Here is a 23,804-nt window from a genome sequence, read left to right as displayed (position 1 = left end):
ATCTTATTTAAGTGTGAAATTATTTAACTGTCCATATTCCTGACTCTTTAGGCAAACGTAATTAATTTTGAGTTTGTAATCAACCTGAAATAAATTGCATATAGTTTGGTGCTCCTCCAGCATAAAAACTCCACTCAGCTCTATCTACAAATTTATCTTTCTTCTCCAATGTTTTTTCTTTGAATAATTTATTATTGTTTATCTACTGCAAAGTTTCTTTCTTCCCTTTACAAGGTGATCATAAGAAAATTCTACCTAATTTTTCTCTGTATTTAAAATAAATTTTCAGATGTAAAAGATTCTTTGAACTATTAATTTGAGTCTAGGTGATTCATTTATAATTAACTTGTTTGAGAGACTGGAGATGTGAAAGATGAATCACTAGCCAGTTTTTAAGAGGGTAGCTGTCCTCCGCTTAGTAAGAGGAGAAAAATATAAAGGTGTGGGCTGTCGATAGAGAAGACCCCGCCTCCCATTCTCTGAGGCGATCAGCAATTCCAGCTCTGCTCTCTCATTTGAACATCGGACAATGAAAGTATCTCAGGTAAACTGGTTCTACACCATGTTCCTCAATGGCAATTTACAATATTGCTATTGCGATAAGGACCTGTTCATTCACTTGTACTACAAGCTGAGCTGGTCAAAATTTTTCCATCACAACTATATTATTAATTATTTATTTTATTATTATTAATTTTAACAGAAAATTAGGGTTTTTTTAATACATTGTCAGAGTTGTTCCTTTCTTATTCTCCTCTATGAGCCAGGGCTGTCTGGTCCTATTCATTTCCCATAGTGCACCACAGCCAGGAACTCGTATGAAGAACTCCTATACCTCTCACTACAGGAGATGTCTTCAAGCCAGAGAGCCAAGGAGGAGGAGGAACGTGAGGGCATAAAGCACCCAAACTATAACCTCCATGAGACACCATTTTGAGCCAAAACATTTGTTTTCAGCTGAAATATTTCAGGGGGTGATATTTTGCTGAGAAGTCAACCTCTATTTTCTAACCCGCTTGAGCTATAAGAGAAAAGGCATGTTTTACTGATGGACTTGAACAAAGACTTCTCTCTGAATACCCGCAGTGTTTGTACAAAATCAAATTGATCCAGATCTGAACTTCATGGCTGTCCATGGAAAAATAAGCACTTTTATACTTGCTAAGAGTATTGGGTTAACTTCCAAATTTCAAAAATTGACAATCAATGGAACTTGTGCTCCTAAATCCTTTTAGTTCTTTTTGAGAACTTCCCCAAATATATTTAATATGTGGGCAGTGTGAGGCTATGATACCCTTAACTATTAATTTTCTTCCTTCCTTTTTAAGTTTTGGGATCTGTAACTGATACAATGGGCAAGTCCACTATTGTCACTTCGTAAGCTTAACCGTTTTTAGCAGTGCAGCGTTAATGGTTTTGGAACACTATAGATTAGGGATTGGACCATTATACCCCCGGCCTTTGGGAAGTCTGAATCTGAATCATATAAGCTCGGACAATAGTTAGCATGAATGTTCTGATTTCTCTTTTATATCCTCAGTCAATTTATGTTCTCTGGTGGGTTCAGAGGCTTGTTCTCTGCCCTTCCCTGAGAGACTCCAAATTGGACTCTCATTCCCTAGGCCAGGAAGCTGTAGAGACATCATATTCAGCTTTGCAAAGAGTGAAATACTCCAAATGGTATTCAGTGACCTCATTGGGACTGATCTTGCAAACCCTTACGCATGTGAGTAGTGTCACTGAAATCAATGGGGCGTAAGGGCTATTCACAAGAAAAAGGGTTTGCAGCCTTGGGCCTCAGACTGAGGCCCTCAGTGTCAAAAAGCTGCATTGATTGGCTGGAAAAAGGGTGTCCCATGACACCTCCTAGATTAGAAAATAGATAAAGGATGGATGTGTTGATTGTGATGTAAACCAGAAAGAAAAATGGCGTGTCTTCAGTGTTTTGGAAAAACGTGGACCCCTTAAAAAGGAGAAAGAGATTTAAAACAGAAACAGTAAAGGAAATATGCACAAAACACAGACCCTAAAACCAAATAAAGAGAAATAAACAACTTCAGCAACTGGCAGAGAAACCAAGAATTAGCATTTTTAACGAGCAGAGAAACTACAGAATGTCTGAGTGTCAGTTACAGAATTAGCTACACTTCTTTCTGGCCTCCGAGAGCACCCCCTCATATGTCAGAATTTATGCTGTCACCTATCCCAGGATGGAATTTTGCAATTTGCCCACTCAGACCCCAGATCCTGTACTACACTACCCTGTGTATCCATTGTGCTTACCTACAGTCTGGCTGATCTCAAAGACCCGCAATTCTTCCCTTTGGGAGTCTATGACCAGTGATATAAAATAACCAGCCTGCCTGCTTAAACAAAGTAATGCTTGTTTTGCAGCAGGGACAAAGCTTTTCTAGAAGAAATGTTTTAAAACATTTTAAACATGTGTCCTTATCTAAATCCCTACCATCCCCTGATGGTTATGTAGGCAGCCCTAGCTTCTTCAGACATCGCAGTGGGGCCTTGTATCACCATTTGATTTCCACCAAACTACTACTACTCTTCTCTTGGGAGACAGTCCCATTTAATCCTGCCAGAGCTCTTTGGCCTTCTGTGTTTGTGGGCCTTTTCCTGTCCTGATCCAAACCAGTGTTCTAGGTTGACTAGACAAAATTATCAAAGCAAATAGTCCTGCCATTGTCCCTTAAGACCCATTAAGTGTCTGCAGACAGGTGGCTATCTTAGCCATTCATCTCCTTCTTGCTTATGTTTCTAGACAGCCTCTTGCTGAGTTAAACCAATAAAATCATACAGAAAACAATGACCATAACCCAATGACTAAGCCAACATACAGCATTCATAAATTACAGAGAAGCTTTAAATCTGCCACACTGAGATTGGTACATACCACTACATGTTTAATTCACCTGTTCTGGTTTCTGGATGTTAATTTCACCAGTTTGGAAGGCTTTCTAGAGAATATGATGCCATGAATCACTACAAATTGGTACAACCAATGTTCCAGTTGTAACAGAGGATTATACACAATACAAAGCAGAGGCATGAACTGAATGTCTAATTGTAGCATTAGGCTACCTACTAAAGAACTGTAAATCCAAACAGTAGAGAGAGCAATAAATTGCCACATATAATAATGATGGCATAGTATTTGGCATTTACATAGCACCTTACATGATCAAAGCATGACTAATTTATATTTGCCCATAGTGTGATAGGTGGGTCAGTATTAACCCTATTCTACAGATAGAGACACTGAGACAAAAAGGTGAAGTGATGTGGCCAAGGCCATGCAATAGCCAGTGTCAGAGCTAAGATTATAATTCAGGACTTCCTGACTCCAGCCTGTGCTCAGTAATACCACCCTTACTTTCATTGTACTCTAATGGCAGTACAGTACCTTACTCTGTTTACATCCATGGGTTTACTACCTAGTAAATGAAGTACACCTAATGGTGAATATTCACTCCTATTGCAGAGAGCCAACCCAAGGTCTTTGTAACATTGACATCCCCTTTATACACTCAAAATAGGTCTTAAATTGTACTTCATCTTGGTGCTTGTCTCTGTGTGGGCATGTATTTCACAGACACCTCCAAGGGAATGTAAAATAGTTGGGTTTTAGCCAACCTGATGATAAATGCCACCAGGAACGCAATGTTTTCACACATTGAGGGAATCTAGTATGTGAAACCAGAATAAGGTACCTTGAATCGGTAAAGGATCAGGGGGTAGCCGTGTTAGTCTGTATCCATAAAAACAACGAGTCCGGTGGCACCTTAAAGACTAACAGATTTATTTGGGCATAAGCTTTCGAAAGCTGTTAGTCTTTAAGGTGCCACCAGACTCCTTGTTGTTTTTTAATTGATAAAGTTTGTTCTCAATCTGGTTCGAGATGGGGCTGGCTAGTGGCTGAATGCTGATTAGTGTTTCTGTAAGTGATGTTCAAAGCAATTCCAACCACAGGATAGGTGTGTGTTTAAAGCACAGATTTTGATAGAAATTTTATAGTTTTTACCATGTGCAATGATCCACACACTGAAAAGTGTTCTCAAAGTTCATAGGAGACTTATTAAAATACCACGGCCAAACTTTTGCAGAGATTTATCTTCCTCTGATGGACTCCGTGCTGCATGGTCCCTGCCAGGCTCATAAAAAGAGGTGTGCATCACATGTTTAAATAGTTCTGGAGAAGAGGATATTCCCAGACTGCCCCACCGCCCCTACACACTGAGCTATGCTATCTGTAGATTCAGTATATTTCTTTATAAGCATTACCCAGCAAAGTGCAGACTAAGATAAGTTTGCTAGCCCAATGGTGTTACCTCTGTTCTTGATGATTATTAGGATAAAGTGCTGGTACACTGGAGTTTATCACAGGCTGGAAATGTACCATGTCATTCGAATTACTTTCTTTCAAAAGTGATGTTTGATTAAATGCTTCTTGTCAGTGAAATGTGCCCAAGTATTTTTTAAAAACACTTTTCACCCTTCTTGGTAAGTACGGCCTGTAATAACTTCATTATTGTTTGACACCGTAAACATTGAGGTCCAAATACTACCCAATCCTTCTGAAAATGTCAGGGGTTTAGGGATGAGCTGCCAACATTTTAGCCATGAATACCTGAGACCGTACTTTCTGCGAAATGTGGTCTGAGAGCGATTGTTCTCAATGCAGCTATAAAGATTGATTGTTAGTGTTTTTAACCAATGGTTTTGTTTCAGTTTTGTTTTTTTCTACAACGAGGATATAGTAGTGGCAACAGGCTATAGTGAATTGTCTGGCTTTTCAACAACACATATCATGATAATGGAAGTGGAGTCAGAGACCCCATGTTTTCTAGAGGGACAGTTCCTCAGACACCAGGAAATGTGGGGAGTTCAGTTGGAAGTAACAGAGATGTATAGTCAGCGCAGTACACAGGGTTTAATAAAGTTTCATTTGTTAAGTTTAACCTGCATTTAGCTTCATTTGTTGCAAATGAAACATGGTGTGTCTGAGCTGTGAGTTGTCTGCAGGGCCGTAGCTGGCAGCATGAGCTGTGGAGCTTGGTCTGAAGCCCCGCTGGGACTCTGGATTTTGCTCGGGTTACCATTTTTAAAAAATAAAAAAAGAGGACACTCCACGGGGCCCTGGCCCCACCCCTTTCCCACCTCCGGCCCCACCCCACCTCCGCCCATTCCCGCCCCTTCCCCAAAGTCCCTGCCCTAACTCCGCCCCCTCCCTTGAGTGCCCTGCATCCCCCTCCTCCCTCCCAGCCACGGGGAAAGGGCTACCCGAGCGCTACCGGCTTCACGGTTTGCCGGGCAGCCCCCAGACCCTGTGCCCCTGGCCGGCGTTTCCCCAGCACAGCTGGAGCCCGGGAGGGGAAGCGCCCAGCCAGGGGCGCAGGGTCTGGAGGCTGCCCGGCAAACTGTGAAGGCGGTAGCGCTCGGGCTTCGGGCAACCCCCTTGCCTCCGGACCCTTTGCCCCCAGCCGGGCACTTCCCCTCCCGGGCTCCGGTGGCGCAGGATCCGGAGGTATGGGGGCTGCCCGAAGCCCGTAGCGCTCGGCTCTTAAACAGAGCCGAAGAGTCAGGGGAGGAGCAGAGCCGCCGCGGCCGGAGGCTCTGCTCCTCCCCTGACTCTTCGGCTCTCTTTAAGAGCCGAGTTGCCCAAGCACTACCGGCTTCGGGCAGCCCCCATACCTCCGGAACCTGCGCCCCCAGAGCCCAGGAAGGAAAGTGCCCGGCCGGCGGCGCAGCGTCCAGAGGCATGGGGGCTGCCCGAAGCCGGTAGCGCTTTGGCAGCTCGGCTCTTACAGAGCCCAGGAGTCAGGGAGCACAGCAGCCCCCGGTGCACGCTCTAAGGTAAGCCAGGGAGTATTTTTCCCAGACATGTTCGGCTTTTTGGAAATTCCCCCCGGACGGGGGTTTGATTACCAAAAAGCCAGACATGTCCGGGAAAAACCGGATGTATGGTAACCCTAGATTTTGCAGATACAAACCTAGCCCAACAATGGACATACCAGGGCATGCAGGAGGATGACAACAGCAGAAAAGTAAAACTATTTAATCTTATTGAGGAACAAGGCAGCGACGTCTGTACCACTCTGAAGCTCACCACTGCCTCAAGCTTCAGAGAAGTCCTCGGAGAACTGGACACCTATTGCTCCCCAAAGTAGAACAAAACTGTGGAGTGACACAGGTTTTTCACCAGATGCCAATCCGAAGGGGAGAGGATAGATGCCTTTGTTAATGCCTTAAGCACACAGGCTGCTGCATGCAATTTTGGAGACTTGGCAGACTCCCTAATTTGGGACAGGATACTCTGCAGGGCTGGCCTTAGCATGAGGCGAAGTGAGGTGGCTGCCTCAGGTGCTAGACTGGGGCGGGGAGCGCCACTGGGACCCAGAGTGTAGAAAATTGTCTGCTGCTGGTGCATATGTATTCTCTCTGCTCTAGATGCACAGAGATGGTGAAGTGCTGTGCTGGAGGGCACAAGAGACCTAAGAGGCAGGCAGGAGAAAAGGTGAGAGGGAATAACAGAAAGCAGCAGGAGCTGCAGGGAGAAAGAGGAGGAGCAGCCTCTTTTGTACCTTTCTAGCACCCCCAGAAGCCTGGACTGATTAACACCAGCTTCTCAGGGAGCTTCCTGTTTCCTGCTGCTTTCCTGAACCCACTTGAGGAGAACAGGCAGTCAACTGAAGTAATAGGAGCCCGTTAGGCCCTTAAGACGCTGATATCTTCCCTCACTCAGGCCCTGCTACCAGCCTGCTTATTTGTCCCCTTCAATTGAGTGTTGAGAGCCACTCTAGCTGGCACAGAAGAGCAGTCATGAGTGAAAGAAGAAAACACCCCTCTGGGGCAGCATTCAGAAAAAGAAAGAGCAGAGAAGTGTCCTGCATTAAGACAGCATTGCAAGGAATGTGGCAAGTTAAACTATTTCATCAATGTTTGCAAGAGCAGAAGAATGTCTCAAAGATTCAGTCAGACTTGTACAAGAGGGGGATGGCGCATCAACAGAGGTGATGTCATTCTCCTTGAGTCCAAGCCCATATCAAGTTCAGGCTATGGGGACAGGAAAGGTAACAAGAGGCAACACCAACCTCCTTGCATACAACGATGTTAATAGGGAAATGCTCTGTGCAACTTGAGGTGGATGGCGAGGCTTCCTGCAATGTGATTCTTTGTGGTGAATTGGATTCAAACACATCCATCACAAAGAGCAGATCCAATCTAATAATGCAGCCTATAGGGAAGCGTGACCTCATAGTAACTTGCCTAAGAAATAACAGATGGTACCAGCTGCAGTTTGTGATGGTAGATCGTAAGCACCACAGGCCCCTTTTGGGGGATACAGCCATACAAGCCATGGATCTGATCAGGCTGCAGTATCAGAATTTTATAGCTACAGTGCAAGAAGCAAAAATGGACAACAGAGGCAATTTAAAAAGTTTAGGGTGACGTTTTCACAGGCGATAGGTACCTTGAAGGAAAGCTGAGATGGAAGTGGACTCCACAATGGAACCTGTGCAGCTACCACGGAGAAAAATACTGCTTAATCCAGTAGGCAAGAAGTTCAGAAGTCTGCAGAGCCGGGGTATTGTAGCACTCAGGGAGGCGAGGACAGCCTGGGGTAATCAGCACAGTTGTGGTAAAGAAACCATCAGGCAAATAGACTCAGTCACTGAACTGGGCACTAAAAATGGCTCTTTTCACTGCCCACAGTTGATGACCTCTTGCCAGAACTTTCCAAAGTCAGAATCTTTACATTCTGCAATGGGAAGAACAGGTTTAGTCCCAGAAAACTGGATAAAGAGCCCAGCATGCTGACAAACTTTGCCACACCATTGGGTCACTAGCGATGCCTACGCATGCTATTGGGCATCAGCTCGGCAGTAGAGGTGTTATAGCAAAGACAACCAAGTGCCGCAAGGACTGTCTGGGGTGAAAATAATTGCGTACGATTCCTCAGTAGAGGTGAAGGGAGCAATGATACAGGAGCTGAACAAGACCGTGACAGAAAATTGCAGGCTCAAAAAAGGCTAGAGAAAAGGACATCCAAATACAGGCAGTCAAGAGTGATACTAGCAGGGTGGCCAGAAAACAAAAGCTTGCCAGCATTGATAGGAGCAGAACTATATTTGCAAATTAAAGATGCGCTGAGTGTGCAGATGTCCCGGCCTCATTATAGAAGGGTGTCATGCAAAGAATATATGCCTCACACCTGGACACCTGCCTTAGATGGGCTCAAAGGTGTGTTTAGTGGCTGGGAATGAATATATAACTCCCCTCCTTGACAGAAGGGTGTGACACCTGTCAGATATGTGATAATCGCCAGCAGAAAGAGACTCTGTTACCACATGAGCTGCCCACCTGACCATGGGGAAAAAAGGTGGGAACGGACTTATTTACCTGCAAGGAAAAGCAGTACTTGATTAGTGGACTACTATTCAAATTTTTGGGAATTTGATGCCTTGCCTGATACAAGAAGCAAGTCAGTGATTTTCAAAATGAGGGCCCACTTTGTAAGAGATGGTATTCCACACACTTCATTCACAGACAATGGACAGATGCCAATTTGCCTTGAATTAAAGGAATTTGCCTACACATGGGAGTTTGACCACCACCCTTCCTCCACAGCAAAAGGATAAAGTGGAATCAACTGTGAAAACTGCTAAGAGACGGTTACACAAAGCTGTTTCTTCTGCTGCAGATCTTTTGGTCTCATTTTTGGCTCACAGCAGTGTCAAAATAGTCCACCACAAGTAGCGATGGGACGAAGGACTGAAACCCTGCTACCAAATGAGGGGAGACCTGTTGTAGTCAGAAGGACTGAATGAGTCTTGAGGGGTGAAGTGACATCCAGATTGTACCAGGGACAAGTGATCCAAAGGAACATGAGGCACTTACGAACTAGCAGACACAACATCCAAAGACAGCCTACAGAGAGAATGGAGATCATCATAGAACAGAGAGACAGAGAACCATCCTGCAGCCAACCCCACAGAGAGGGAGGAGACTCCACAGAGAGAGCCTGCTGTACGTGGAATCAGGTCACTCCTGATGGTGTCACTTGTTTAGACTAAACTATATACAAGATTTCGTAACCAGTTGAGTCTGCGGTAAATGTAAGGAGATGAGTCATCCCTGAGCTAGAGCCTGATGGAGCCACATGCACTGGCAAGTCACTCCTGTGCTAGGTTCCAGCCAATCCACAACCCAGGAGCTGGTCTGGTGACTCTCAGAGCAGATGTATAAGCCTCACAGGAGGAACAGCAGCTCAGCCTTCTCAATGTCATTCCAGGGCTTGGACAGACTCCCCAAGCCTTAGCCTTCTCCAGCCTTGCTCTTGTTCCAGTCCTGTTCCTAGTCCTACTTTGGCGTCCTGATTCTGGAAGTGACCTATGTCTCTGACCACTAGACCTAACCATCCCCATCACTGTTTCTGACCGTAAAGATGAGTCCAACTCAGCTATATGCTAGCAACCTCTGTCCAAAGGGACACGGGGAGGGGGTCTAGGCATCAGTTGTTTTTGCTGTTAAAATATTTGGAAATATGGAAGATGTATCATGATCAGTGGAAGCAGGGTCAGGGGGCCCACACTCTGGAAGAACTGTTATTAAGGGGACACCAGGTAAACAGGGTACATGGAGAGTTAGACCGGAAGCATCACAGCCACATGGACAGATCTGAGCACAAGGTTTAATAAAGTTCCATTTGTTCAACTTTATTTGTAGAGAGTGAAGCTGTCTGCAAGTTAAGTTTCATGAAGCAGTTTAAATTCTATTTAGAAGTGTCGAAGGAAAATGCTAAGCCTTTAAGGTGGGGGATTCTGGTTGATCCAAGTGCGTAAAAAAAAAAAAAAGGCTGATCGTCAGCAGTGAAGGGGCTTCTTGTGTTTTTGTTGGACTGAAGTAGCAATGCAATGGTGAAATGTTTAATCCAGCAGTGATCCTTATACAATTTAAAGCTCAGTGGGTGTTTGAAGAGAATCATATAAGCTCGTAAGAGGGATCTATTGTTTTCTCATTTCCTTACCTTTAAAGATTGCTGTTTTTACACCATATTTATTATTGAGCCTGAATTACCATCTCATCGCACAATATATTTTAATCTACGATTACTGGAAACCCGAGTCCCCAGGAAAAATTAATTTAAATACCGGCACACTGTGTTTGGGCATAAAGCACAATTAGTACATATCTTACCTCACTTCAAGTGTAGCTGAGCAGTTATTTATGTACGTTTCATTGCACAAAATGAATTTCATAAAGCGTGCTGTTTTCATAAGAAAGGCCGTACCGGGTCAAACCAAAGGTTCATCTAGCCCAGTATCCTGTCTACCGACAGTGGCCAATGCCAAGTGCCACAGAGGGAGTGAACCTAACAGGCAATGATCAAGTGATCTCTCTCCTGCCATCCATCTCCACCCTCTGACAAACAGAGGCTAGGGACACCATTCATTACCCGTCCTGGCTAATAGCCATTAATGGACTTAACCACCATGAATTTATCCAGTTTTCTTTTAAACTCTGTTATAGTCCTAGCCTTCACAACCTCCTCAGGTAAGGAGTTCCACAAGTTGACTGTGCGCTGCGTGAAGAATAACTTCCTTTTATTTGTTTTAAACCTGCTGCCTATTAATTTCATTTGATGACCCCTAGTTCTTGTATTATGGGAATAAGTAAATAACTTTTCCTTATCCACTTTCTCCACATCACTCATGATTTTATATACCTCTATCATATCCCCCCTTAGTCTCCTCTTTTCCAAGCTGAACAGTCCTAGCCTCTTTAATCTCTCCTCATATGGGACCCGTTCCAAACCCCTAATCATTTTAGTTGCCCTTTTCTGAACCTTTTCTAGTGCCAGTATATCTTTTCTGAGATGAGGAGATCACATCTGTACGCAGTATTCGAGATGAGGGCGTACCATCGATTTATATAAGGGCAATAATACATTCTCAGTCTTATTCTCTATCCCCTTTTTAATGATTCCTAACATCCTGTTTGCTTTTTTGACCGCCTCTGCACACTGCGTGGACATTTTCAGAGAACTATCCACGATGACTCCAAGATCTTTTTCCTGACTTGTTGTAGCTAAATTATCCCCCATCATATTGTATGAATAGTTGGGGTTATTTTTTCCAATGTGCATTACTTTACATTTATCCACATTAAATTTCATTTGCCATTTTGTTGCCCAATCACTTAGTTTTGTGAGATCTTTTTGAAGTTCTTCACAGTCTGCTTTGGTCTTAACTATCTTTAGCAGTTTAGTATCATCTGCAAACTTTGCCACCTCACTGTTTACCCCTTTCTCCAGATCATTTATGAATAAATTGAATAGGATCAGTCTGAGGACTGACCCTTGGGGAACACAGCTAGTTACCCCTCTCCATTCTGAGAATTTACCATTAATTCCTACCCTTTGTTCCCTGTCTTTTAACCAGTTCTCAATCCATGAAAGGATCTTCCCTTTTATCCCATGACAACTTAATTTACGTAAGAGCCTTTGGTGAGGGACCTTGTCAAAGGCTTTCTGGAAATCTAAGTACACTTTGTCCAGTGGATCCCCCTTGTCCACATGTTTGTTGGCCCCTTCAAAGAATTCTAATAGATTAGTAAGACACGATTTCCCTTTACAGAAACCATGTTGACTATTGCTCAACAGTTTGTTTTTCTATGTGTCGGACAATTTTATTCTTAACTATTGTTTCAAATAATTTGCCTGGTAGAGACGTTAGACTTACCGGTCTGTAATTGCCGGGATCACTTCTAGACCCCTTTTTAAATATTGGCGGTACATTAGCTAACTTCCAGTCATTAGGTACAGAAGCCGATTTAAAGGACAGGTTACAAACCTTAGTTAACAGTTCCGCAACTTCACATTTGAGTTCTTTCAGAACTCTTGGGTGAATGCCATCTGGTCCCGGTGACTTATTAATGTTAAGTTTATCAATTAATTTCAACCTCCTCTCGTGACACTTCAATATGTGACAGTTCCTCAGATTTGTCACCTACAAAAGCCAGCTCAGTTTTGGGAATCTCCCTAACATCCTCAGCCGTGAAGACTGAAGCAAAGAATCCATTTAGTTTCTCCGCAATAACTTTATCGTCTTTAAGCGCTCCTTTTGTATCTCGATCATCAAGGGGCCCCACTGGTTGTTTAGCAGGCTTCCTGTTTCTGATGTACTTAAAAAACATTTTGTTATTACCTTTGGAGTTTTTGGCTAGCCGTTCTTCAAACTCCTCTTTGGCTTTTCTTATTACATTCTTGCACTTAATTTGGCAGTGTTTATGCTCCTTTATATTTGCCTCACTAGGATTTGACTTCCACTTTTTAAAGGAAGTCTTTTTATCTCTCACTGCTTCTTTTACATGGTTGTTAAGCCACGGTGGCTCTTTTTTAGTTCTTTTACTGTGTTTCTTAATTTGGGGTATACATTGAAGTTGGACCTCTATTATGGTGCCTTTAAAAAGCGCCCATGCAGCTTGCAGGGATTTCACTTTAGTCACTGTACCTTTTAACTTCTATTTAACTAACCCCCTCATTTTTGCATAGTTCCCCCTTTTGAAATTAAATGCCACAGTGTTGGGCTGTTGAGATGTTCTTCCCACCACAGGGATGTTGAATGCTATTGTACTATGGTCACTATTTCCAAGCGGTCCTGTTATAGTTACCTCTTGGACCAGCTCCTGCACTCCACGCAGGACTAAATCTAGAGTTGCCTCTCCCCTTGTGGGTTCCTGTACCAGCTGCTCCATGAAGCAATCATTTAAAGTATCGAGACATTTTATCTCTGAATTTGTCCTGAAGTGAAATGTTCCCAGTCAATATGGGGATAATTGAAATCTCCCACTATTATTGAGTTCTTAATTTTGATAGCCTCTCTAATTTCCCTTAGCATTTCATCATCACTATCACCGTCCTGGTCAGGTGGTCGATAATAGATCCCTAATGTTATATTCTTATTAGAGCATGACATTTCTATCCATAGAGATTCTATGGAACATGCGGATTTGCTTAAGATTTTTACTTCAGTTGATTGTACATTTTCTTTCACATATAGTGCCACTCCTCCTCCCGCACGACCTGTTCTGTCCTTCCGATATATTTTGTACCCCGGAATGATTGTGTCCCATTGATTGCTCTCAGTCCACCAGGTTTCTGTGATGCTATTATATCAATATCCTCCTTTATCACAAGGCACTCTAGTTCACCCATCTTATTATTTAGACTTCTAGCATTTGTGTACAAGCACTTTAAAAACTTGTCACTGTTTATTTGTCTGCCCTTTTTTGATGTGTCAGATTCTTTTTTATGTGAATGTTTATCATCTGATCTGGCCCCTACTTTATCCTCTTCCATCCTCTGCTCCTGACTATAACCTGGAGATTCTCTATCAATAGACTCTCCCCTAAGAGAAGTCTCTGTCCGATCCACATGCTCCTCTGCAGCAGTCGGCTTTCCCCCATCTCCTAGTTTAAAAACTGCTCCACAACCCTTTTAATGTTTAGGGCCAGCAGTCTGGTTCCACTTTGGTTTAGGTGGAGCCCATCCTTCCTGTATAGGCTCCCCCCATTCCAGAAGTATCCCCAGTTCCTAATGAATGTAAACCCCTCCTCTCTACACCATCGTCTCATCCACGCATTGAGACTCTGAAGCTCTGCCTGCCTACCTAGCCCTGCGCGTGGAACTGGGAGCATTTCTGAGAATGCCACCATAAAGATCCTGGATTTCAGTCTCTTCCCTAGCAGCCTAAATTTGGCCTCCAGGACATCTCTCCTACCCTTCCCTATGTCATTGGTACCTACATGTACCACGACCACCGGCTCCTCCCCAGCACTACACATAAGTCTGTCTAGATGCCTTGAGAGATCTGCAACCTTCGCACCAGGCAGGCAAGTCACCATACAGTTCTCCCGGTCATCACATATCCAGCTATCTATGTTTCTAATGATTGAACGTCCCAATACTAATACCTGCCTTTTCCTAGCAACTGGAGTTCCCTCCCCCAGAGAGATGCAACCCCAGCACCATCTGGAAGGAGGGTCCCAACTATGGGAAGGTTTCCCTCTGCTCCCGTTGACTGCTCTGCTTCCCTGGGCCTTTCATCCTCCTCAACAGCGCAGGGGCTGTCTGACCGGAGGTGGGACAATTCTACAGTGTCCCGGAAAGCCTCATCAACATAGCTCTCTGCCTCCCTTAGCTCCTCCAGTTCCGCCACCCTTGCCTCCAGAGTCCGTACGTGGTCTCTGAGGGCCAGGAGCTCCTTGCGCCGAATGCACATATACGCCACCCACCCACGGGACAGGTAATCATACATGCTACACTCAGTTCATATGTGCACACCATTAATTTCATCACGTTGTATACCTTTTTGGAAACTGCTGCCAACTATAGTTAATGTCAATCGTCCCTTAGCAATAAAATAAACTATTATGAATGGCTTTGTCCGGCTAATGCATATTGACTATGAGAATTGTGAGAAACCTAGATCATGTGGAATCTTCTTATTCTGTGCCAATGTTCTGTTGCTTTTTCATGATGAACTGAAAGCAAAGGCTAAGAACAGCAAATCTAGCTAATAGCTAATCCTGGAAAGGCTTTATCCAATTCAGTAATAAACACTCATGCCATTATACCCTGGGCCAGCATAATAAATGCTTTAGTTGCCTATTGCCAGCAGGATCCTACCAGTGTATCCATAATAGAATGGCTGCCTGCAGCTTGAAAGAGCAGATGGGAAGGTTCACTATGGAATCTCAGAGGTGATAATACCAGACAATGTAACTGTTTGGTTTAATTATTATTCTAATGGCCCATTGGTGGAGAATGTGACGAGTACGGTAATTTAGATATTTCTATGAGTAAACCTATTAAGCCTATGGTTTGTATTTCTGTTCTGGGGCTTTTATGCGCTGCCTTTTCAGAAATGATGCATCATACTTGCACAGATAAAATGGCCCGTTGAATACTTTCAGCATGTTTAGCAGCACTACATGAGACCAAAACCAATTTGGTATGAGGGCTTAGAGCTGTGGCCCTCTGTTGAAGCATACAGAAATAGCTTCTGAGTTTAGGGGCATAATGGCTCCTTCACTTCTAACTATCTTGAAAGTACTGTAGTCCAGTGGCTTTCAAACTTTTTTTCTGGCGACCCAGTTGAAGAAAATGGTTGATGCTCATGAGCTGGGGATGAGGGGTGTGGGAAGGGCTCAGGGCTAGGGCAGAGGGTTGGCGTACAGGGATGAGGCTCTGCGGGGTGGGGCCAGGAATGAGGGGTTCAGGATGTGGGAGGGTGCTCTGGGTTGGGGCAGGGAGTTGGGATGCAAGAGGGGGGTCAGGGCTCTGGTCTGGGGGTGCAGGTTCTGGGGTGGGGCTGGGGATGAGGGGCAGGAAGGGGCTCCAGGTTTGGGGGGTTCAGGACTGGGGCAGGGGATTGGGGTATGGGGTTGGGGCACAGGCGGCTCCTGGCTAGTGGCGCAGCGGGGGTGTTAAGGCAGGCTTCCTGCCCCTCCTGGCGCTGCGGACCACGCTGCGGCTGGAAGTGGCCAGCAGCAGGTCCAGCTCCTAGGCGGAGGCACACAAGGGGGCAGTGTGCAGAGCCCTGTCTTCCCCCCCTCCCCTCACCTAAGAGCCTGACCTGCTGTTGGCTTGTTGGCTGTTTCTGGGGCGCAGCGCGGTGTCAGAACAGGTAGAGACTAGCCTGCCTTAGCTCGTCAGCACCACTGACGGGACTTTTAATGGCCCGGTCGGCGGTGCTGGCCAGAGCCGCCGAGACCCAGTGCCTTTCATTCTGTGACCCTGTACTGGGTCGCAACCTGCAATTTTAAAACCACTGCTATAGTCTCCCAGGAGCTTGCAACAGCTGCTTGAATTCTGCACTCTGTTTTTGTTTAGTCATCAGAAGTGGTCTTCATGGGTTTCTCAGGTACCTGCGTACGGATCAGCTTGACCTTGCTACATCTGCTAGAGAACAAGAACTTTTACTCATCTGGAGGTATCTTTAACACTGGACGGTGTGTCAATATGTATTGAGCGTTGAGAACTTATTCTTTTAGGTCCAGAGTTTGAAAGGTATGTAGGCACCGACAGATGCAGATAGGCACTTTCCTGGTATTTTCAAAACTACCTAAACAGATTAGATGCCTAATTCCCATTGACTTCAGTAACACTTTCACTTTTAAAAATAGTGCGAATGAGTACGTGCTCTTTCTTTCTCTCTCACTTCCTCACACAGAGTATCTGTGTATGTAAAGTCACACACACTTTTTTCCAGTTCAAAAACAGTCGAAGTTTGAGACCGTGGGGGCAGGAAGGGACACTTTATTCCTGTTTTCCAATTGGCAAAAAGTGGAAAACAATAAGATAGTATGGGGGGGTGGAGGGGGACTACTTCCTTATCCTTTCCAACTGTTTGCCAACTGTTGCCAGCTGGAAAACAAACAGAAAATGTGAGGAAGTGGAGGGAAACTTGAGCATTTAGCTGCTCCCATTGATGTCACTATGGTTGTTCAGCACCCTTTGAAAATTAGGTCAACGATGATTTGGATGACCTCTAGTGGTAATTCTAATTATAGCACTTAAGTCAGCAAATAATGTCTATTGAATTATACTACCCATAATACCTCACTGAAGAATAGGGATGTCTGTGTTTGGGGAAATAAAAAAAAAATCATTGCTCTAATGAGGTAATTCCCAGATCAGTGTATAATTCAAACAGAAATGAGGGTTGATCCAGTAACAAAGTAAAAACTGGCTTGTGTGGTAGGTAGATTTCAAATGTTTCTAAATTCAGGAGTGTACATGTCCAAAGATTTGATCTGGAACCATCCCTTATAAATGGTCAAAGCAGTAGGTGGCTTGAAAAAGACATGGTGACAATTCTCATGTATGCAGTCACAAACTTGTAGTATTTTCAAATTTGGGGATTTTACTGAGTTTTGAAAGTCCAGTCGACACCTTTGCTGGCAGTCTCAGTGGAGAGGCTAACAACTGAATGGGAATGGACAGTGAGCTATTTTAACCTTGCCCTTTCTAGGCCAGTGGTTGTCCAATGCATGGTAGGGTTGCACTGCTGGTGCATGTGCTCTACCAGTTTTATAGCTAAGCAGAAGATTTCAGTCTCAAGGGCTGTCTGTCCAGCATTGATGATGCAAATGTACTGAAACTGAGTTATACAGAGAATATAATGTAGCCTCTGCACAAGGATGATAAGAGAATAAAGTGTCTTTTCTTTCTGAGGGGAAATAACCCAACTCCATTTACGAGCAATACAGTAATGGGGAAAATATTTAAAAACCTCCAAACAACCTTCTCCCCCATATATGACTGCATAGACTGTTGGTCCTTCATCAGTTGAGACTGAGCCGATCACAACACGTCTTCCAATCGTCTCTCACTCTTGCCATCCTTCGCCAGGCTTGTCCATATCACCTTGTTAGGAAATCATCCCACCACTTTGGAGGCCAACTGCGTGGCCGTTTCTGTTCTCGCGGATACCACTCAGATATAGCTGTGGTCCATCTGTTGTCGCTGAGTCGGGCCACGTGTCCCACCCCCGCATTTTGCTGAGTCTGCTTTCAAGAACGTCTCGCACTTCAGACTGCTGCCTAATTATTTCATTGGGGATGTGATCGCAGAGCGAAATGCCCCAAAATGTACATTTCAATTTTGAAAAAGGACAGCAATTCAGACTTACAACATGAAAAACAGAGGGGGGAAACCCAAACCTGAGGTAATATAGAATGACAGCTACCACAGAGGTCTTGCTGGCAAGAAAAGGACAAACTCATTACTTAGATCTCTGAAGTTGATTCAGACCGAACCAGGAGGTCAGAGAAATTGAAACCTTATTGTTAGACAGGAGATTAAGCTGAGTCATGAAACAAAATTAATTGAATCTGAAATGTTTTTCTTTCAATGAACTTTTTAAAAAAAATAACTTGAACGAGAGAGCAACTCTCTAGCCTAGTGGTTAGAGTATTGGTCTGGGGGAGCCAGGTTCAAGTCCGTCCTCTACCTGAATCAGAGTGTTCTGGGATGAAAATCTCTGCTCTGAGTCATGCAGAAGAGTAAAGATTTAAACCTGGGTCTTCCACATCCCCAGCCAGTGTCCTAATCTCTCTTTCTCTCAGACATTTCACCACCTTTCCCAAAGAGAGAACAAGCATTTCGATGTAATTCTATGTTCTGCTAGAACAACCAAAAGGTCTTGGGTTTGTTCCAATGCAGAATGACAACTTTCAAAACCTTGAAAGTTGCTATGAAACAGCATTGTCCTCTTTATGTCAACTCTACTTTTTAGTCATGCCAAGGAGATGCCGTTGAATTGAACCGACTCGTGTTGACTGCAATAGGTTTTGGATCAGAATCTTAAAAACTCTCAGTATTTATTTCTTGGAGCTGACTCTAGGGGACAAGCGTGAGCAAAACAAGAGTGAGCAAACTGCAGGGTTTTAAATTCTAAGACAAATTTAATGGTTCAGTGTTTGTTTAAAACCACGAGTGATTCATTTTTAATGCCGAATTGGTTGAAGTTTCTTCTCTCCCCTGCTATCAATTTATTTTTATTCTCTTTTGTTTAAGATTGGATTCGTGTTTGAGGCAGAGGTGCAGAACAAAGTATGGCACGTTGGCAAAGAAACATATGGCAATGTGAGCTAAGGAATTTATGGATCGAATCTTCCCTAAAAGGTTTATTTCTTCATAGGCAGCAACATTATATTTTTAATTTTTTTTTAACCGACAGTGCAATTTGACACATGTGCGTGGAATAAGAAATACATTCATACCCACAAAAGCAGATGGAATTTCACTTAATGGTTGTAAGAGGTAATTCTGAGGAATGACTGTATTGCTGATTCATCGTGCTTCGCCAACTTGAGAATGAGTCGGGGCTTGCTTCCTAAATTGTCAGATGACTGAATCAAGATGTTATGTTAATTCAAAATGTTAGTCACCTTGACAGTCTCTGAGATTATGAAGAAATAATTATGGTCCCTTCTTTTTATAGGACTGGAAGGAACAAAACTCCTGGATTCAAACACCACTGGACTGAAGAGGTGTTCAAACTCAAAAAACACGTCTGGATCGGAATTTCACCAGTGGGACTATGTGATCATCTGGTGGAAATCAGCAGAACACTTCAGTGGAGCTGTGGTGGCTTACACCAGATGAAGATCTGATACATGGTCCTTTCACTTTGGAATAGGCCAAACCAACACTCATCCTGAAATCTGGGACGTTGGAAATCTGAATCTGGGTTCCCATCCACTTTTGACTTAAGTTTTCTCGGTTGCTTTTTTTTCTTTATTAGTATATATGGATCTTTTATCTCCCTTTCCTGTTGCAGCTAACATTATTATTTAATGTATTTTGGTGGGGAAGAGTGAAATTTACAATTCAAATTATGACTTACTCTTTACGTAAGACGGATAGACCTTGATGAGCCTGTTTTACAGTTGGCTAGCAGAGATGGATCTCTTAGCTCATGCGGTAAAGACTCTTGCGTTTAGATCCAGAAGTACCAGGACAATTCCCCACTGCTGAGAAGCCACCCACGGCCATGGAAATGCATAAGAAAAAATCATAAGTCGCATAGGGCGAAAGCCAAGCAGTCCCTCCATAGTGGTAATGGGGTCACTGCAGCAGAAGCGCATTGGGGATCATAGAGGACATGAAGGGGGATTCTGCGGAGGCTGGAGTTGAGCTTCATGGTGGCGATCCCTATATCTCCATAGGTTGGGATGAAGATCCAACCACTGGTCACAAGTACCAAATAAGGATGAGGTGGTGGGAAGGAAGGGTCAGCAGGCTGAAAGCACTACTACTGTCTGCACGTTGTTCTAATAGCCATGCAGTCTGACTTCCTTGAACAGATTCTCCTTATGTGTTGTCTGGTGTTCCCACAACCTGTACCCAATAAGGAGCTACTAAGAAGCATTTCATTATTTAAAAGGAATGGGGCAGATACTGACTGATGCAAAGCCCCCTTTGGGCTTTCTCTGACCCTACAGAGTTGTTACAAATGGATGTAGTTCAGAGAAGCCTAAATTACACTGGGGATGTGGGCAGCGCAGAATCAACCCCAGGGCCAGGGAGCTGCAAATAGCTCAGTGATCCCAGCAAACAGTTTGTGTATATTGGGCCTCATCCAATGCATTTTGGAGCAGATGGAAAGTCTCCTATTGATTTAAATGTGCATTGGATCAGCACTGACAATTTAGCTCTATGGTTTCACGTAATAACAGACAGAAGGGCCATTCATTTTCTGTTTTTGCTGAAAAATGCCGTTTTACAAAATCCATTATTGGGTTTTTATTGATTAATTTTTTTAACCTGAATTTTGGACCACTCAAGTACATGAAAATACTGATTATGTTAAGAAAATCCTATAAATTACATGAGAGAGAGGTGTTTATGTTAATAAATGAATCTAAGTATAAATGCAAGGCTGTCAAAGCAAGGCAACATAGTGGAAGATCTACACACACACACACGAGATGTGTGTGCGCATATGTGTATGTGCTGTTAATGTACAGTTCATGAAATAAACTGCAGTATTAAACTGCTTTTCCTTTCAATATTGTACTGTCTCTATCTGTTTCTTTCTTCTGTCTTCCTGGCAAAGGGCTTTGGACCAGGCCCTATGTTCTTAAAAAGTAGATGACTTTGGTCATGGCCTGATGCCAGAGGTATGTCACAACTTTTCTCTCAGCCCAGGGAAGAGAAAGGATTCCATTTCATTTCAACCCCCTGCAAAATTCATCCATCCTCCAAACTTTTCTCTTCACTTTCTCCTTCCAGAACACATCCGCAGGACAGGGTATATACTAGTCCTAAGTATGTAGACAATGACAACACTAAAAGGGCTCTTTCTAATACCAACTCATTTGAATAGGCCACTTACAAATCTATAAAACACACAAATGGAAAAAAAGCCCATAACTGTAACGAAGTAATGATGATCGCTATTGATAAATATGAAACCAAAAATAGTTGTATTTGTTAATGGCAACTCAATGGAATGCTAATGGGCTAGAAGTACAGAAACTGATTAACACAGTCCTCCTCACACCGATAGTTTTTGTTACTAATGAAAATATTGAGCAATAACTAGAACTGGAGTTGAGATTCATCACCAGAGCCAATAAGGGTGAAAGAAACTCTTGGATAACACTGTTTAAAAGAGGCACAAACAAAATTTTGCACATTAAGAATAAAAATGAGTTTATTTCTCCTTACCTAACAAATATTTGCAATAAAGATGATAGAACATATCTAGCTAATGAAGTAGCCCATAATCTTTTAAGGGGGTTTTGAATGTCTACAAGTGGACTGGTACACCAAGGTTAAGTTTTGCTATTTATTTCAGAAGTGTGAAAGACCACCATACTTTAGGGAGGTATTTTGCTGTATGCTGCTTTTCAGGTATGTGGCATCCTTTCAAAAATGGCTTTTTCTCTGCTTTAAAATGCAAACATTTTATGACATTAGCATTTTGTCTGTAATATGAATAATCTTCTGACTTTATTGTTCTTAATTACTAGTGCATCATAAACTCAGGCATCTCAGAGTACATGAGGCTATCACATTCCATTAAGAATGGCAGTTTTTTCCATTGCCTTCAGTGGTGATTGGATCAGGCCCTAAGGCTCAAGAGATGTCACATCTCTGACACCTTATTAGCGAGAGATATCAAAGCAGCATCTTAGAGGCCTCAACTGAGATTAGAGCCCCAAAGCACTAGACGCTGTACAAAAATGCAGGGTCTGCGTACATTGCAGCTGACACCTTATATAGGCACCTGCTACCCCTCTTGTCCCCCCCTCCCCCGGTCCCGATTTTTCACAGTTGCTGTCTGGTCACCCTAGCTATCGTCCTGCATCACATGGGCCATCAGAATTCCCTGAATTATTCCTGTTCAAACTAAAGCAGATCTTTCAGATTTAAAACTTGCCAGTGATGGAGATTCCACCACAAACTTTGGTAAATTGTTCCAATGATTAATTACCCTGACTGTTTAGAAATAAGGCACACTTTTTTTTTTGTCTGACTTTGTCTAGTTTCAACTTCCAGCCATTGGATTTATACCTTTTGTCTGCTAGATTGAAGATCCCGCTATCAAATTTGTTCCCCGCGTACATACTTATTGACTGTGATCAAGTGACCCCTTCACCTTTTCTTTGGTAAACTGGATAGATAGAGTTCCTTAACTCTTTCACTATAAGGCATATTTTCCAATCCTTTAATAATTCTTGTGGCTCTTCTCTGAACCCTGTCCAGTTTTTTTCAAAATCCTTCTTGATTTGTGGACCACCAGAACTTGAACACAGGATTTCAGTAACAGTCGCGCCAGTGCCATGTACAGAAATAGTATAATCTTACTAATCTATAGGCCTCTTTGTATATCCAAGGATTGCATTAGTCTGTTTGGCTCCAGCATTGCACTGGGAGCTCAAGTTCAGATGATTATCCACCTTGACCAAGTCTTCTTTTTTAGTCACTGCTTCCCTGGATAGTTTCTCCCATCCAATAAATAAGTCTTGTATTTTTTTTTCTTAGATTTATTACTTAACATTTGGCCATACTTAAACATCCACTGTTTGCTTGCACCAAGCTTACCAGGTGATCCAGATTGCTCTGTATCAATGACCTGACCTCTTCATTTTTACCACTTCCTGGTCTTTGTGTCATTGCAAACGTTGTTAGTAATGATTTTTTTTCTTTCAGGGCATCGATAAAAATGTTAAATGGTGCAGGGCCAAAAACAGTCCCTATGGGACCCTACTGCAAATACACCCACTTAGTGATGATTTTCTGTTTTCCTCATATTGCCAATCATTAAAGTATCAGGGGGTAGCCGTGTTAGTCTGAATCTGCAAAAAGCAACAGAGGGTCCTGTGGCACCTTTAAGACTAACAGAAGTATTGGGAGCATAAGCTTTCGTGGGTAAGAAGTGAGGTTCTTACCCACGAAAGTTTATGCTCCCAATACTTCTGTTAGTCTTAAAGGTGCCAATCATTAAAGTTTTCTTAAGGAACAAAAATGTGAAGGCACAGGTTTGCATTCTCACAACACAAACAGCTGTCAGACATTTCACTGTAGACAGCATGTGAATGAGGCACTTGCAAACTTTTTATATAATGTGTCTAATCGTACCAGGGTCAAAGAATTATGAACTGCTTACCACAGTTATATTATATAAAAGAGGCTGCTGGATTATAATGAGATTTCAGTGGCAAAATGTTAATGAATACCCAATTGCACCCTTGATAAGGACAGCATAGGCAAATTTATGCTTGGTTTGTTTCTTGCCTTGCTGTATTTTCCTTTTTTCTGTTCTTGATCTTTGTGAACTAGTAAATTTTAGAAAAATAAATGTGGTGTTTCTCACTTCTAGGTAAAAATGGTATTGAGATTATAAGAGTTCTCCATTTTTAAGAAGGGATATTTGCATGGCACTCTTTAACTGAGCAATTGACCTCTTATCTGGATTCAGGGAGCAAATATCTCTGACTTCAATTTTGGACAAAAATCAGATTTTCTACAGTATTTTCTTCATCTTTAATTGCATGCATCTTTAAATAAATTATCGTGGGGTACATTAACTGTCAGGTTTGTTTTAAAGCTATCTTATGTCTAGCTCATTTTCATTCCAAGTTTGAAATTGCTCAATTAATTGAAATACCTGATTTGAATGCACAATCCAAAATAGAATATTGTCTGTCTCCTCATATGCCTGCAGTAATCATGTCTTTTAACCTCATGCACATGTACATCATTGTAACAGGGT

General features: G+C 43.0%; 1 long non-coding RNA gene across 1 annotated transcript in view; it reads left to right on the top strand.

Annotated features, from left to right (window-relative positions):
• LOC135972291 (uncharacterized) overlaps nt 1-20,592 on the top strand; it is a 104,485-nt gene extending 83,893 nt beyond the window's left edge. Inside the window, exon 2 of the long non-coding RNA XR_010588717.1 lies at nt 19,023-20,592. This is a non-coding gene — a long non-coding RNA (uncharacterized LOC135972291). The remainder of the gene's footprint in view (nt 1-19,022) is intronic.
• The last annotated feature ends 3,212 nt before the right edge of the window (nt 20,593-23,804 follow it).

Source organism: Chrysemys picta, chromosome 6 (genome assembly GCF_011386835.1).
Source record: "Chrysemys picta bellii isolate R12L10 chromosome 6, ASM1138683v2, whole genome shotgun sequence".
Lineage (NCBI taxonomy): Eukaryota > Metazoa > Chordata > Testudines > Emydidae > Chrysemys > Chrysemys picta.
The sequence above is the reverse complement of the archived record's forward strand: the minus strand, read 5'-3'. Positions and strand labels throughout refer to the sequence as shown.